The following is a 14587-nucleotide window of genomic DNA, read 5'->3' as shown; positions in this document are numbered from 1 at the left end:
GCTGCCTCTTGGCTGTGAAGCTCAAAGGAGGTTATTCCTCCACCACATATTTTTGCAATTTGCAATCAAGGGCTTTCTTTGGGAGATGGAAACATTTGAGAATCATGTTAGACCACAGAGAAGTATTTCATCTCCACTACATCATCATCTCTGGACCATCTGAAAAGGCTATTGCCAAGTAGTTGTCATTTCCATCTCAGGAAGCCTTTGAAAAGGCTATTTACACTTTTGTCTTTCTTCAGGATTAGATTACTGTAATTCTTTATTGACTGGCTTACACAACAGGGCTCTGCACAGTCTCCAGCAGGCACAGCCTGCTGCTCTGTTTCTTTGTGAGAAAGGGATGATTTGAACATATTGTGCTGATTGTAAAGCCTTTCCATCAGTTACAACAAAGTCAATTAATTGATTATAAAATTGTTCTGTTTACTTATGGCACAAATCATGGTCACTGCCTTTTAGCTGGCATGCTGAATTGCAACTAACTAGTTGAATCCTTACAGAAATTCTGTACTATATAGTATAGATCACATCCTTTCTTTTCCCAGCATTGCATGAAAGCTGCATGAAGCAAAATACGGCAGCTACAAACTCTTAAGACCTACCGCTCTACACATCCCAGGATGAATGGGGTTTATCTTTTTAAAATTGAAGCTGAAACCCCCCCCCACTTTCTGGCAGCTCATGGTGTTAAATGGATTTTACAGTGGGCTATTTCATTTGAAGTACTGATTTCCATGTTTTATTAGCCATGTTTTTGCTTGCTAAATTCACTTCAGACTGCAGGATTTTGATTATTTTTCCAGCCTCTCTATTGTTTACCAAGACAAATACTCAATTGCACTTAATATAGCAGGAGGCTCATTCCACCCTTTACAGATCTAAACCATCGTTCACGTTTACTCTGAAAATCCAGCTAATGCTTCATTTACTGCTATAAACTAAGTATCGCTCAACTACAGCAGTTTCCATCTAATGAATCTAGAGCTAATATTTATTGTCCTAGACAGGTTTTTAGCATCTTCTGGCTATCAAATTATTTGGCATTATTATTATTCATTCTGTTAAATACAACAAGGCATTGTTTCTCCAGAATTGTAAGGCTAACTAAGGAAGGCATATATTAGACCTATATATTACCTGTATTGAGAATTGTACTGGGTTTGCCTGGTAAGGTTTCGGTAGCAGGGGGCTACAGGGGTGGCTTCTGTGAGAAGATGCCAGAAGCTTCCCCCATGTCCAATGCCAGCCGGCTCCAGGATTGACCCACCACTGGCCAAGGCCGAGCCCATCAGCGATGGTGGTGGCGCCTCTGGGATAAGAAGAGGAAAAAAACCTGCTGCACAACAGCAACTGCAGCTGGAGAAGACAGGAGTGAGAATATGCAAGAGAAACAACTCCGCAGACACCAAGGTCAGTGAAGAAGGAGGGGGAGGAGGTGCTCCAGGCCCCGGGGCAGAGATTCCCCTGCAGCCCGTGGTGACGCCCATGGAGGTCCACAGTGGAGCAGATCTCCACCTGCAGCCCATGGAGGACCCCACACCAGAGCACGTGGATGCGCCCAAAGGAGGCTGTGACCCTGTGGGAAGCCCACGCTGGAGCAGGCTCCTGGCAGGACCTGTGACCCCATGGGGAGAGAGGAGCCCACACTGGAGCAGGTTTGCTGGCAGGACTTGTGACCCCACGGGGGACCCGTGCTGGAGCAGAGTCTGTTCCTGAAGGACTGCACCCCGTGCAAGGGACCCACGCTGGAGCAGTTTGTGAAGAACTGTAGCCTGTGGGAAGGAGTCACGTTGGAGAAGTTCATGGAGGACTGTCTCCCGTAGGAGGGACCCCACACTGGAGCAGGGAAAGAGTGTCAGGCATCCTCCCCCTGAGGAGGAAGGAGCGGCAGAAGCAACATGTGATGAACTGACCAAAACCCCCATTCCCCGTCCCCCTGTGCCACTCAGGGGGAGGAGGTAGAGAAAATCAGGAGTAAAGTTAAGCACGGGAAAAAGGGAGGGGTGGGGGGAAGGTGTTTTTAAGATTTGGTTTTATTTCTCATCCTACTCCGATTTGATTGGTAATAAATTAAACTAATTTCCCCAAGTCGAGTCTGTTTTGCCTGTGACAGTAATTGGTGAGTGATCTGTCCTTGTCCTTATCTGGACCCACGAGCCTTTTGTTATATTTTCTGTCCCCTGTCTGGTTGAGGAGGGGGAGTGGTAGAGCAGCTTTGGTGGGCACCTGGCATCCAACCAGGATCAACCCACCACAAGAATATTCAAAACTAATGATTTATAGAGTTGTGTTGGGTTAGCATAGCAGAACTGGGCCTCATCTTTAGCAGACCTGAACCTGTGATTAGCAGTTAGCCTTTCCAAGTTCACCACAGGCTTTTGCCAGCAGCTTCTTGTCCCCAGAATGCCAGGCCATTTCCCACAAGGTGCTCCAAAACTTATTTCTAGGTTTGGTTCCTTGTTTTATGAACAGAACTCTCCTGCCTGCATGTGCTCTAAATAGTTACAACGTTCTCAATGTTTTTCAATATTTGATAAAGGAACAAATAGATGATTCCAGCAAGACATCTACCTCAAAAATTGTTTTCTTGATCCTTAGCCTGTATTTTATCTTCAGATCTTCAGTTCTGTGCAACAGCGTCCTTTTTGTAAAGTACAGCACACTAGTGTGTGTAGCAAGGGAGACTCAGCAAGCCAGGAACACTCAAAGGGCCTCAACACATTTAGTTAAAATTTCCTGCAGCATAATAGGTTTGGTGCCCACCGACACCCACTAGAAAGTTGACTAATGACAATTTGTGACAATTTGTTATTCTAGTCAGACTTGTTCCTAGCCACTCCTGACATGCAGAATTGCAGTAAGAAAGTATATTTTTATTATACTGAAAACATTCTTTGAAACAGATTCAGAATTGCTGGAGATCTATTGATGCAATTCATCTCAGCAGAAACTAAAGAGCAGTTCGAGGCTTTCTCTTCCCTTCTGTGTTTGCATATTTGACAGTAGCTGTTTCTGTATGCTTAAGAAAGCGATGTCTCTGTCGGTTATTATTTAATTCTCCTCTCAGTCACATTAGGCTGAACAAAGACAGGTCAATTATATACTCTTTTTTTTAAAAGACACTTTCATTAAAATCAAGTTTGATCAAGAATCAACATTATTTGAAATCTTTTCTCCTGTCATCCCTAAGGCACCCAGAGATTTGCACTGAAGTTTCTTAGCCAGAAGCAGTGGAGAGATTCCCTCACCTAATCTTTCTCTGCAGAGGAAGACATGGCTTGCATTTAACGACATTTTGCATTAGGTATTTATACTACAGTGGTAGAGAGTAGATTTTTGGTAGGATGGTACTAGCTATTCTGGCTAGATTTTGATCACACTGGAAATACATAAAACAACATGGAAGACCATCAAAATACATAAAATAGTCATAGGAAGATTGGCCCACTTCTGAGTCAAAAAAGTATCCTGCAGAATTTAATCTACTTTCTGAATGTAGATGGTTTTCCCAAAGCTTTTGTAATATAAAAACCTTTAAATATTTTTTAATATGAAAATTGCTTCCCAGAAGTTGAAAACAGTGCAAAATATTATGATCTGCAAGAATTACTTGGAAAGAAGAAAGAATATATATTTAATAAAGAATCCAACCAAATTCAATTAACACAAGTTCAGTATATATGCTTGCTCCAAGAGTAAACCTCCAGACAGAAACCATGCTGCGAGTGGAGCTGTGAGATTTTGGATCCAGAGTAGCAGACAGGATAACAGAAGATCTAGTCTCTTTCATTTAGCTGGTAGTTCATGACCAGACTGCATTACCTTCTACTTACCTACTTTTAGAAAGGATACCAGAATACATTTTCTATAAGCCTGATTTACGTTTTCAGTCTGCTCTCATGCATTTTGGAGAAGTTTTAAAAGAGAAAAAGATCAATGGAGGACTTTAAACAGAAGATCACCTCCTCTGAAGGTGAAGCAGAAACTGGGACAGTTTCCAAATGTTTAACAAAATCATCTAATACTACTGGCAGCTCCAGAGATCATTAGTGTCTTAAATGAGAAAGTAAATCAGGGAAACATACCCAGGACATTTGATAAAAAGACTAGCTATTTAGAAAATTAAATATAAAAAGTGTATCAAAAGACTCTTAAGTGCTGAAGAAATAATTATGCTCTTGTATCTCTGGCACCTAAAATTATTAAAACAAAATAAGAGAACAGGGAAGACTCTCCCCCGTGCCAGAGCTCCACTCAGCATGGAAATGGGAGAAGGGAGTGGTGTCACATACCTGGTTACAGCTCCTTACTTCTGAGACAGGTTGCCCTAATTTATTCTAGCTCCTTTAGGTTGCTCTAATTTATGCCATTCGTGAATGACTTAAAGAATCACAGGCCAGAGGAGGATCAGCAAGTGGAAATTGTTTTCTGCCCACTCACAATTCTTTCTTCCTTTCTCTCAGCCGTTTGCAGATGAAAATCTCTTCGTTGGTGCTACTTCACCAGCTCAGAGGGGCTGATAATGTGGTAACTAATCCAGCCTTACATCTAGAAGCCTTAGTTCTTTAACATAAGGGAGATTTTCTATTTTAAATACAACACTGGAAGAGATTTAAGTTTACAGATGTTAGTGTAACATGTTCCTTGCTCTGAAGACTGTCAGACCAATTTAACATATTAGTGTAGGTGACACTTGGAAACACAGAAGAGATACCTTGCAGAAGGTCAAAGTAAGAGAGAGAGATTGCCTGAAGATTCACACAGTAGTGAGTTTCACAGAGCATGATAAAGAAATATAGAGTATGGAATGTAGATACAAAGGAAGAGATTTAAATAGTGGAAGGATACAAGGACAGAAATTTAGCTGAAAATACGTTACAAAAATCAAGATTCTAGTACCAATGAGCTAGTACTCTCAAAAAGAAACAGATTTGATCATGGCATATTCTGTTTTCTTTCCAACTTCCCCCAAGCTTATGTAGATTTTCAGAATTAAACATTCAGGCTCACCCATCATAGGTCAGTGCCACATGGATGTTAAATCTTCTGAAAATGCCACCAAGAACATGCCAAACTTTGTCAAAATACATTCTTGATACATTCTACAATAGAGCCGGAACAGAAAACTACAGTTTCAGCAGAAGTATGTAATCTAAGTATTTATCAAAAAGCTGGAAAGATTAAATACCTTACAAGCAGAAAATCATACTGTGTTTGACCTCTGTCACAAGACACTTTGGGGCACAGAAACTCATCTTATGCATAGCAAATGGCCACTTCTTGTACACATAAAAGATGTTCATAACCTGTTCTCCTATCTGTCCACAAATGAAGAACATGTGCGTAGGCAGAGATGACAGTGGTTTACAATACAAACAGATGCTTATGAATACTGCCTGTGCAGTAATCAACAAGCTGAAGGGTTTCAAGAACAATGCATTTGCAGAGTGGCTTTTCTTATTTTAACATGCCTAGCAGTAAACAAAGCAACTTTCATTAATGGGTAAATCATATCTATTTGTAGTATGAAGTCCACGGGACTCCTGTCAATCACTAGCAGTATAGAAACATTCATAGGCTAATCATGGCTAAGCTAATTTTGGCTCTTTCAGAGCCAAATTATGGTGTTTTGTGCCAAACCTTATTATAAATTAATTGCAGTCCTACTGCATAGTCAGGAATTCGAAAAGCAATACAGAAAGGTGTTGCTGCACCTGGACACCATTCAGAGTTATGCTATTCAGTTTTTCATCTTAAATAGAGAAAACAAAGCACATCAGGCATAATGCCATTAAAATTGATACCCAAGCCATCCAAGAGATTATTGCAGAACGTGTTGACAAATTAAGCATTAAAAGTCTCCTTTTGCAACTCAGCTGCTTTAGAAATAAAGACTGAAGGATAGTTCATGGTTCAATTCCCGACTGGCCTCCCAAGACTTAAAAGCAGATGGGCATTGTTATATAACTTTAAGCTAATTACTCTACCTCCATGTTCTGTATGTGAAAAACAGTAATAGTCCTATTTAGACTAAGCTCTTTCTTTTGACATATGTTTATTGGAATCTGCTAACATGCAAAGCTATAGTTTGTGTCTTCAGCAAATTTGTTTTTAATCCTTTCACCTACTTCTCCATGTGCATATATAGCTTCACATTAGCAAGCCTCACAGCCGCCTTCTTCCATTACTGTTCTCCAGGTAAAAGCCATGAAGCAAACATGGTTAAGACCTTGACAATCCTCTGTGGATCTACTAGCCCTTTGTGTAGGAAAGATGTCTAGTGTTCCCTTTGAAAATCATGTATCATGAACCTATATGGATTTTTTCATTATTTATGCTTTTCTTCTGTTACCTGCTCAACAGGAGCTCAAGTAAGCCCCAGTCCATTTTTCTCACAGTTCAAAAACAGCTAGGTATCTACTGATTCATCATCACTGACAGGACTGGGATGTACTCAATTGCTTGAAGCACCGAACACACCTGACAGGTCCACTTACTGTCAACGACCAATATGGAACTGGTCAAATGCATGGAAAAGGAGGAAGTAATCTGCTTACCAGATCTTCACTGCATCAACTTGACACTCACTTCAGTGAGAAGTTACCAGCTAGTGTGGTGGGATGTTAAATTCAAACAGTAGTGGAAAAATCCTTGCTAACTTGCTGGAAGTATCTAGAAAAAAGGACACCAAAGCAAACATGGAAGCTTGCTTCCATCATAGTATACAAACCGAAAAGTAGTATGCACGTGGCCTTTTCCTCAAACCTACCCTCCATTCTGATTTTTTTCTTAACAGTACAATAAAGCAGCCATTAACCACACAGACATTCCAGGCTAAAAAAATGCTAAAAAATATTAAGTGCAAGCTTGGAAGGATTCCAGTAATTTGACTCTTTTTTCACCCCAAACAGTACACCTACCTCCCCAAATAAAAATATGATATTGAATGCAAGCCCTCAACCATAGAGCAATACACTAAGCCTTGTTCTGCATGCAGCTTGCCTACTAGTATGTATCTCCCTGTTCATAAGTGTGGCTCACACACCAGTCTTCTCTAACTGCTTGGTGCTTCTTTTGACAGGAAGAAGCAAAGTTGACCTATTTTTGACAGTTTTTAATGAGATAAGGCAAAAAGTTATGAGGAAGTCTTACTGAAAAGGATTCCTCTCAGTATACATAAAGGTTCTAGCAATTGTTCCTCCAGTGGCCAAGGGGTTTGACCACTGAAGGTTGAAACCTGTTCAAAAGATCAGATAGAAGAGTAGATCTCAAACTCATCTGAGTTAAATTCTTTGCCCAAACTTACATTTCTTATTATTGCTACAAATGGGAACAGTAAGCAAATCAAAAGTGTCCCCCATAATATAAAGAGTCCAGAGAAGGATTTTAACTAGGTAGAATATAGTATTCTGGTCACAGCACAAGCTCTTCTTTCTAGTTGATTTTGGACCAGCTGGAGTACTCAACTCTTTCCAGTTGTCTGAAGAGAACAACTAGCCAGCTTATCCTAAAAATCCTCCCCCCCCAATCAGTCAAAAAGGCCATGTAGAAAAAAGCAGATTCTGAACAAAGAGTAAAAATAAAACATACAGAAAGAAACCACCCATGTGTCCTGTAATTGATCCAATATATTGAAAGAGACATCATCTGGTAGCTGGCCACTCTACTGTGCACACCGGTAAATGACACTATCTGTTAGCAGAATCCATACTGCTTCAAGCACTGCTGCAATTTTGAATGATGTAGTTTCACACTAACTTCTATAACTATCTGTTAAATTAACAGAAAGCCTTTTACTTTACAAAAGTTTTTGGCTGCCTGGTCTAACAGCAACTCTGGTCTAACTACTCCTTACGTGCTTAGGTCTGAATCAAATACTGGTAAGTTTGTCTTAACAACATCTGAACATAAGTCTAAGCAGACTCTTAAGCATGCAGATTCCTCTACAGAAATATTCTTCTGAACTTTAAACTTAATGACTAACTCTGTCATTAACTTGACAGCCTAAGAAATGTATTATTAGCCTCCTGAAATGTCAAACTTACTACTAAAGCTAAAATTGAGGTCAGTTGGTTTTTGACTGCCTGACTTTTGACAAACCGATCCTAATAATTTTCCTGACTACTGGAGTAACACAGCAAAAATAGTTTTTTTTAATTTTGCCACAAATACATTAATCTCCAGATGAACTCTTCCGATAGAAACACTATTGCAAGAGCCACAAAAAATACAGACAAAAAGAAAAGCAAGCTTAACGATATTAATGGTGAATAAAAATTTAAAAAGATAATTTCTTCACTGCCTCCAAGGCCTCATTGGCTTTTTCTGACTTGCAGGAGGAGAAAGAAAAATGAGGAACAACCAGGACCAAACTGAAGTATTTAGCAGTTTTATTTAGGAAAAGAGACTATTAAACCACTTAAAGGTTAACTGATACGCATGAGTTATCATATACTCCTTGTCTTCAAGGTTATAGACTGTTTAGCAGAACTCTGCCAAACGCCAGTTATCTGAAGGGAGCTAGAAATCATCTCCGTTGATGACAGACCTCTGAGCAGATGGTAAGTAAATCAAGGTCCTGATGTGAAATGTTAAAGCTTTTATGCTGGAAGACACTGTTAAAGCATTATCCAGGTTAAATCAGATTCCGTAAAATACCAGTTTACTAGTAGGCAGGTGTGAAGTCTTCCACTGAGGAATTCTACAAGTTTGGCAGCTTGGTTTGTTTGGGGGGTTTTTTTTTGTTTGTTTTTTTTAAAGACACCCTAACAGATTTAGAATTTTTGTTTTTCCCTGCTTTTGAGTAGTCATTGCAGCAGTTCTATCAAAAGGGCAGGGTGAGCAGGGGAAGGGAGGACCATTTGTTTATTTGTCATCAAAATAATTTCTGATCTTGTTTCATTAGGCCAGTAGCATATAAGAAAGGCAGCTTTCATAGACATCACTAAGAATATAGTTGGGCAACATAATAACAGATTTTTTTTTCTAAAATTTCTACTTAGATATGCCCAGGCAAATCTGGGCATTTGAAAGCCTTTCCAAACAATATTTTAGTGCCTGAACATTTGGAAAGGATCTAGTACATGAGAAACAAAGTGAACACCTACTTTTCTTTTAAAGACTACAGCTACCAAAGGGCATCTGCTAGACCTGTATGGGAAGACTAGGAAAAGCTCTGTATGTAATTTTGTGTAACTACAGATGGGGTGAACCAATTTCATTGAAGCAGAAGAAGCAATAATGCTCCTTTAACTTGCAATGCTTGAAATCAGCTTGACTACCAAAGTTAAAGATAAAGCACCAAAATCTGGTGTCTTCACAGGAAGGATCAACATTTATTGGTTTGATAATTTGGACCGCTAAAATTTATGAATGGTTAACCTACGTCAAATAGAGATTATGACTTGGATGACTTTGCTAATTGCTCTATCATGTTCCCTGGCAGATCCAAGCTACTCGTGTTGCAGAAAATTGCCTTGAAAATCATGTTGAATTGATCTATAATGTTGAACACCTGATTCAAGTTTATGGCACTATATACCCAGCTAAACTCAACCAAAACCCCTTCAATAGCAGCCATGACATTCAGTTTCTCCAAACTCTAAAGTTCCCATGGGAGTATTACAGGGAAGTGCTTAGAAAAAAGACAGTCAAGAATCATTCATATAACCTATTCAGAGGACTTTGATTTAATCAATTACAGAAAGTCACAAGCTACTGGAAGACAATTCTTCCATTGGAAAACACACAAATACACATTATTTTTCTCAAAAATTTTCTTTAGATCCTTATGCTAAACTTGCAACCCAATTATTTATTTGCCAGCTATAGAAACAGCTCTTGTATACTCTTTTCAGTGGCCTGAAAAGCTTCATGTGAATAGAGATCGCACTATTGCTTTTTCTTATGTAGTGGTAAGCACTGGTCTAGCCACATATTTTAAATTTCCATCCTGCCAATAGCAGGCCTCTACCTTGTTCCCCCAACCCCCATCTTGCACTTGAAGATCCATAATCCCTGTGCTAATGCTTCCATTGTCCTTTAACTTCTGGAGTCAATTCCAGCTTATGCTCCAAGGAATGGGGGGAGGGAGAAAGAAAAGTACATTTTTGACAAAGACCCTAAGTGATGAATACAGCTACAGGGGGGAGAGATTCAAACCCCGTCCCCCCCCAACCTTTAGTCTTTTAATTCACTCTCCAAATGCATTGAGATTAATAATGCCTCTGGGCCACTGTATGCAAACCTCTACTGTGCAAGCAGAGAAAAGATTATAATTGAATACCCTATTATGATGGGCAAGGAAAAAGAAAAGCAGACAGACAGGGCTCAAAGGCTGAATTGGCCTGGTTTGGCTTTCAGCCCACAGCACCTACAATTATCCTGCAATGATTTTTATTTATCTATTTAGTGTTCCCACTAGGCAGAGAGAGAATCTAGTATTAATCTAGTGCTCATGGTTAGACAGAGAGCTTTAAACTGAAAAGTTATTCAAATGGATAATGAAATGTGGCTGGAGCCCTAATGTCCTGCTTTGAATGAAAACAGTACAAACCATAGCCCTCTGCAAATGTTTTACAGTCTGATAGTTTATGCAAGAATTCTGCTAAATTACATTTTTACAGAACAGCCTTACCAATGTAGCAGTACTAGACCTTTACGTAGATAAGCAGCTTGCTATTGCTGAGCATCCCAGAGCCACACAGCAAAACAAGAAGCGAAGGACAGGAGCAGAAGAGAAAAAGCAGCTCTGACTGAAGCAGCTCTGATATATATGAAGGAAAGGATGAAACCCAAAAACCAGGATGGCACCTCCATAGCTATTTGTTTATGACATCTAGATGAAGTCATCTAGTTTGCTCCTAAGCATCTCATCTATCTATGGCAAAACATCCTCTTCCAAATTAGTACAGGGTATTGCTAGCAGTTACTTTCTGTTAGATGAAGACCTTGCCAGTACCAGCATCTGACTAATGATCCTAAGCAGCACAGGTAACATGAGTAAGAGAATGAAACACCAAATCAAGTTCTCATCTTTAGACTGTTGTAAATTTAGATGAGCTTCACAAAAGCACCTGCTTGAATTAAGGTGGTACTCTCTTCAAATGTTTGAAGCTGCACTTCATGATAGCAAATTGTAGCATAAAGAAAACAGTTGCTGTTTTAGCTGTAAGTCATTTCATAAAAGCTTTCCAGAAAAAATGAATAGAAGACTTCATATGAAAAAGTACGTGAACAAATTCAGAGAGGTAGCAGAATGCCGAGTGTACAATCAAGAATGTGCAAGCGTTGATCAGGACAATTCAGAACGGTTGCTCTAACAACACAGGGACGCTTCTCAATTCATCTACAATTTGAAGTTTAAAATATATTCCATAAATCTAAGGATCAAGCTTAACTTCCATGGAACACTAATGCTGCATTCCAGAAAATAATCTAAACTGATTATCTTAACTGTATTGTCAGTACTTTTTTGAAAAGACACTAACTGCCACAATTGCTCCATTACTCACCACAGTGCATAAAATGTCTAAGGCTTTGGAAAGCGAATAACAGTAAAATATGGATTAAACTGATAAAAATGATAATTCCAGACATGATTAGATTCACTGTGTTGTGTAGCCTGCACAGCAGGTGGGCGATCCTGCAGAAGAATTAGGGAAAGGTTTAGGGAAAGCAGATTAATGGGGAAAAGATTAAATGTGCTCTAAAAGCAGGACAAAACATATTTTTAAAATGACAATTCTAACAGCAGTGTTTAGGGATGCTCTGGAATGCAAAGTGCACATATTCCATTTAAATACCAGATGCACAAATGTCTCCTACTTACAATTATGCGGTGCATTGTGTGACTTTAAATCATAAGCTGAATAAGCATTTGACATTAAGTGGTGCTAGTGACAAATATTAATCAAAATATAGCCAATAGTTTCTAGCACACAGTAGTCAAGCTCTATTTTCCCCTTCTCTGCATGCAACTTGTTACAAAACTGATCCTATGGATGAAGGCCTACCAATCTGTTTATTTTTATATCCAGAAAAACATTACAGTTGGAAGTGAAACACAGTAATAGCAATTTCTAGAGCCCTGAATAACGCACATTGATGCCACTGCCCTCTCTCCAGTGTTGAAGGCTTTCTATCTTCTAATAGAAGATGCTGCGCATTTAACTAGGTAAGAACAAAAATCATAGTGGAAAGGGCCCACTTCTATAGCCTAAGAGAAGAAATGCTGTTTAGCTGCTGAATATAGGTTGCAGTTGTATCTGCTGGCACCAAAACAGGAGACAACTGCTAATGCAAGACCCAACATATCTTACAAAAGCATTAGCAGCAACAAAGCAAATATTTTAGATTACTACCCAAAATTTCACACTCCTTTATGTAACAAAAAGTGGTACACTTTTACATCCAAAAAGCATGAGTTATACTGCCTCCAATGTTCATGGGAATTTTAATGGATTCCTCCTTGTTTTTTCAAATTTAAGAGGTTTTTGTAACTCTTCAGAACCTCCTTGGTAACCTTTTCCAGCTTTGCGGCCACCATGACTATATGTTTACAGATTACTCCCTAACTATTTAATGCAATCACAGATAGTAGGAGGCTCATAACAAAAGTCAAATTGAGTTTGCCACACTGGGAAATAGATTTGGATTTCCAAAGTTATTACAGAAACACCCACAGATCTTTCTAACATCACCTCACAAAGAACATTCCCTTTTCCTCAGAATCATCTAGCACATGTCTATCACCCAAGGCTGATTACTCAGAAAATGTGAAAAAGGCAGCTTGAAGTAGAGGTATTGTACCTGGTTACTTTTACTCTCCAGTGAACTGCTGGCATGAGCTTTTAGGGCAAGCCCGCTGGGCTGGCCTGAGCAAAGCTGCTAGCACTATGCTAGCAGAAGGCAAAGACTTCTGGCTTTTCCCACACTTAAAGCCAAGCACTGCTTGAGTCAGCCAAGTCTCACTCAAGTCTTAGCATGTCAGCCTTTCTATTTTGTTGTCTGTGGTAGATGAACCACTTCTAATCTGCTTTCTTCCTACCAATTTGAACTATATGCTGCTTAGCATTATTTTACCTGTGTCCATGATGCTTCTCAAACCAGTACTTGGTTTTTAATTTTACAAGTCTGACATCACTGAGAAGTCTGAAGTCTTACAAAATAAAATCCACAGCCATAGCACTAAGATTTGCATATCACTCCCAAAGTGACCACATGGTCTTGCAGCCCTTCTCCTCTTTTCATTCACGCCAAGCTCTTTTGTTCTCTTGCATCCATTTGTTATATTATGTCTGTCTTTATGCTGTAATCTCCTCCAGGCAAGCATATCTTCTGTATGTTCTGCAAAGTGCTTTTTCAGGCAATCAAGCAGAAATTATGTCTCTCAGTTCCCCATTTGTAGAATCAGCATACTAACACAGTACTCACCTACCTCACAAGACAGCTGGCAAGTTAAATTTGTTAATGATTGTGAGGCATGTGGAGATCCTCTTATGGAAAGCTCTACAGAAGTGTGAAGTATTGTCATAGGTCAAAAGCGAGGCTTACAGCTTGAGTTAGTTTCCCATTCTGAGGACAGACTAGTGTCTTTACATAATTCAAGAGGGGTTTAACTACAGAGTAAAAGCATTGGTTATATAGCTTGGGCACGTTAGCTTGGAAGTACATAAGGGGAGTGCTTACCGAGTACCCTGGGATCATATGGAGAAGAATGAAAATAAAAATGTTTCCTCTTTTCCTTCATTTAACATTAAGGCATGGGAAAAAGTGCCTTACAGGATGTCATTAAACTCAAACCAAGTTTCTTATCTAACAATGTGTAAAAACAGAAATCTAGAATTTTCTAGCTTCTGTCTAAAACAAAACTCATCTAACTGCATACTACATTAGACAGGCAGAAAGGAATGTTACTGTTACAGTCCAAGAAATTTCAGCCAGGCACTCTGATTTTTTTTTTCATAATTAAATTTGAAAGTGCTCAACATGCTATTTTCTTAAAGTTTTCATAAGAGTGTAAAAAGTGTTTGGAATAGATCCAGCCTCACTCTAAGCTCCTTATATTCAGCCCTCCCTTATGGTGACTATTGTATGACCAAACATCAATTTATAGGGGTTCTGCCCTTCAACTTGTATTTTTATTTTATCACTGATGAATACTCTAAAATTCTAAATAAGAAGTTCACTTCAGTCTTAGATATCGGATATTCTCTATACTCATAAATAGCAAAGGACATTAGAATCAGCAGTACTGCCAGAACACTTATTAAATTGTGCTCCTCAAGCCTCTGCTAATCCCACAAAGCTGTAGCACACTCTAAACTATGATCCATCCCCACCAAAAATAAAGCATACCTAACAAGTACTCTCCACTGCTAAACTGAGATGCAGGAGGGGGAATACATCCTTTTCCTTCCCTTTACTCCCTCAAGTAGGCAGCCAAGCAAAGCTTTTGTACAAGGCACTACAGTATGACAAACACATTAAACAAATAAGGGTAACTCCAGGGCAGAAGGAATGAGGAGAAAAGGTGCATGTGACAGTGAATTTGCTAGGCTTTGTACCATTACACTACAGTGTG

General features: G+C 39.3%; 1 protein-coding gene across 1 annotated transcript in view; it reads right to left on the bottom strand.

Moving 5' to 3' along the window:
- Positions 1 to 14587, bottom strand: part of RORA (RAR related orphan receptor A) — a 443992-nt gene that overhangs the window by 409044 nt on the left and 20361 nt on the right. The window lies entirely within an intron of this gene.

This window comes from Gymnogyps californianus, chromosome 11 (genome assembly GCF_018139145.2).
Source record: "Gymnogyps californianus isolate 813 chromosome 11, ASM1813914v2, whole genome shotgun sequence".
NCBI lineage: Eukaryota > Metazoa > Chordata > Aves > Accipitriformes > Cathartidae > Gymnogyps > Gymnogyps californianus.
This window is presented reverse-complemented; position numbering and strand designations above follow the sequence as displayed.